Consider the following 3,493-nt stretch of genomic DNA (forward strand, 5'->3'; position numbering starts at 1 on the left):
GCAGCAAGTCTTTGGCATGTGAGAGGAAACTGGAGCACCCAGAGGAAACCCACACAGGGAGCACCCAGAATTGAACCCGGGTCGCTGGAGCTGTGAGGCTGCGGTGCGAACCGCTGCGCCACTGTGCTGCCCGTGTGGTAATATACACCACAAACAGCAAGGGACCCAACACTGAACCCTGTGCAACGCCACTGAAAACCGCTTTCCATGTGCAAAAACATCCGTTGACTACTATCCTTTGTTTCCTGCCACTGAGTCAATTTTGGATCCAACCTGCCACATTCCCCTGTATCCCATGGGCTTTCATTTTATTGACCAGACTGCCATGTGGGACCTTATCAAATGCCTTACTAAAATCCATGTAAACCACATCCACCGCACTATCCTCATCAATGCTCCTTTTTACTTCCTCAAAAAACTCAATCAAGTTAGTGAGACATGACCTTCCCTTAACAAATCCATGCTGACTATCCCTGATTAATCCATGTCTTTCTAAGTGGTAGTTTATCCTGTCCCTCAGAATTGATTCGAATAATTTACCCACCACTGAGGTCAGACTTACCACATCCTTTTAAAATAATAGTACAACGTTCGCAGACCTCCAATCCTCCGGCACCTCCCCCATATCCAGTGAGGATTTGAAGATGATCCTCAGCGCATCCACTATTTACTCCTTGGCTTCCTTTAACAACCTCAGATGCAAACCATCTGGCCCTGGTGATTTATTCATTTTCAAGGATGTCAGACCCTCTCGTTCTTCCACTCTCATTATGCTTATCAATATTTCACACTCCTCTTCTTTTACTACAATGTCTGCATCATCCCTCTCCTTTGTGAAGGCAGAGACAAAAAACTCATTAAGAACCCCGCCCACATCTTCTGGATCCACACAGAAGTTCCCTTGTACATCTCTGATAGGCCATACCCTTTCCTTAGTTATCCTCTCGCTCTTCATGGACTGATAAAACATCTTTGGGTTTCCTTCAACTAGTTGTATCCAGTCCACATCCACCAAATCACCTCTCAGTTTTGTAAAATTTGCCTTCCCCCAATTTCGAACTTTTACTTTTCGAGCTGCCCTGCCATTACTTAGCTTTACAAACTCATTATTGCTCGTGTAATAAGTAGAATAATTTACCAGTTACTCACCGATCAGCTTCTTCCCCTGTATCATGGAGGCTGAAAAGGCAGCAGAGAAGAGACCAAAGAGCACCTCCTTCCCCTAGTCAGTGAAGTCCCTCACACATCAACTCACAGCTTTACACTCTGTCCAAACAGCACTTTCTAATTAGTAATTATTCATAAATTACACTAACTAAAACATTAGTAACCTGACCAATTATAAGGTAGCTATTTGAGGGTTTTTAGACAAAGAGCTTTTTTCCCTATCCCAAAGGCTCTTTTCAGATCCACCCACAGTATCTGAAAGGGCTGATTACTGTCTGAAGTCTGCTGTACCCACACCTCTGTCTATCCCTCTTCATCGAGAACAACCAGCGTCATCTCCCATTCCTTTCACCATCATGTGTTTAACTCGCTTCTCCTTATAGACAGTCAGATATCAATGCAATAATGAAATGATCTGTGTCAGTGCTGGCCATTTCCCTGTCCTGATTTCAGACCCCACTCTGGACACTTGTTTCCCATTCCAGGACCTTCTTGTATTAATATTCAGCACCACCTGTCAGTCAGAAACTTGTCTCAATGAACCGATCCTTTTACTGAACTTCCAACTGCTGCTGTCTATTTCTCGAGGGAAAGAGCAGCTCACTGTGTAAGGATGTGAGGGGAATGTAACCCGGCTGCTGGTGAGAAGGTCCCGTCTTCTCAATCAAAAGCCTTTTATTTTACTTCAGTGATTCCCAGATTCCCAGCTGGTCCGTTGAGGATTTTGTTTTCACAGAAATATCTTGTTAAATACAAATCTGATTCCAACATGTCAGTAACAGGACAGAATGGGAACCTTTAAAAGGATGAAGCAACTATTTCAGCGGCTTCTCACTGTCCCCCTGAAGCCTGTGTGAAGGGGAATTACCAATAGTCTGTAATTTATTACTTCCACACCGAGTTTGAGTTATTTGTCGTGTGAAAGATTGCTGAACGGAGTCTTTTACTGTCAGTTACAGATGAGAAGTTGACAAAAATTGGCAAAATAAAGCTGTTCATAAAATAGCACCAGAAATTTGAGTCGGTAAAAGCAAAATTGTGTTTTAAAAGTTTATTTAAACCGCTACGGGAAAATAGATTTTTATGTACTTTTCCAGTTGATCACTTCTTTTCCACAGTGAAATTGGCGGCTTTCACAAATTCAAATATTCTGCCGGGTTGACAGGTTCAACCAATGATTTTTTGTATTTTGTGCTTCGAGGTTCTCTGATTGAATCATTCCTGAGGACTAATGGCCGTGTGGCCTAATGGATAAGGCGTCTGACTTTGGTATATTCGATGATGTTATCAGAAGATTGCAGGTTCGAGTCCTGCCGCAGTCATTTTGACCCAAAGGGATTCTGCAGGGCTTTGGGGATCAAGTCGGGGACTGAACAGATTGGAAACCCGACATGGACTTGATGGGGCGAATGGACTCCTCATGTGCTGTCACTGACTTCATGAGAAGAGGGTGACCAATCAGAAGTGGGCTGGGGTTCCAGCGGGCTCAAACTGCAGGAATTCCAGGTCCCTGAATGACTGAGCTGAAACTGATCAGTTTCACTGCAGGAAACACCGTCTCGGGAGAAATAACATCACAAATAATTCCATTTGACTAATTATTCAATTATAAAACAATGGGCAGATGTGAAGGTGTGATGTTACTTTTCACTGTGAGGGGAGAATCCACCATCTGGGTAAATCAGCAACTTTATAACATCGTCTGTACGTTTGGAAAAGAAACGATGAAAACTCTCCCCATAAACCTGGTGCGGTGGAAAGGCTCAATTCAGAGATTGGACTATAACGAGAGCACAACATAAATCATTAACTGATATTTCCGGCATAAAACACACCCCAGCTCCCGTTCCCATGTCACTGCTGTCCCGATCAGGCGGTGGCTGACTCTGAAAAGAGACTTTGTTTTGTGTTTCTGCAGGAAAACCACAAAGATCCTCCCAGGCAGTGAAACTCATCTTCCCAGAATCTCCATACCAGATTGAAACAGAAAACACAAAGACAGTGAGAAAGTTCCAGAGAGTTACTGAGCATTAAAACCAATGAAATAAACCAATTCTAGAGAGATGTTGGTGCAGCTTTTTCAGAGAGATTGTGGGTGGCTCTTAAAAGAGCCGTTGTGTTTCGAGTGTTTTCACTACATGGTGGAGTTTTACTTGGAGTTGATGTACTTGGTCACTCACTTTGTCCCTTCTCACATTCCGAGCGCTTTGTTGGGTGGAAATGTTTCTTCAGGCAGTTTCAACAGCTCAGAGCCGACATTGAGTCAGAAACCAGAAATGGGAGTACGGGACACAGACAAGGAATTGAGGCTGAACCTTTCTAAATG

General features: G+C 43.5%; 1 non-coding gene across 1 annotated transcript; it reads left to right on the top strand.

The window, feature by feature from the left end:
- The first annotated feature begins 2,400 nt into the window (after nt 1-2,400).
- Nucleotides 2,401-2,489, top strand: trnaq-uug (transfer RNA glutamine (anticodon UUG)). Its single transcript is given in 2 exon segments — nt 2,401-2,437; nt 2,454-2,489. It is a non-coding gene; the product is annotated as a tRNA-Gln (tRNA).
- The last annotated feature ends 1,004 nt before the right edge of the window (nt 2,490-3,493 follow it).

Source organism: Heterodontus francisci, unplaced genomic scaffold (genome assembly GCF_036365525.1).
Source record: "Heterodontus francisci isolate sHetFra1 unplaced genomic scaffold, sHetFra1.hap1 HAP1_SCAFFOLD_59, whole genome shotgun sequence".
NCBI classification, from domain to species: Eukaryota; Metazoa; Chordata; class Chondrichthyes; order Heterodontiformes; family Heterodontidae; genus Heterodontus; species Heterodontus francisci.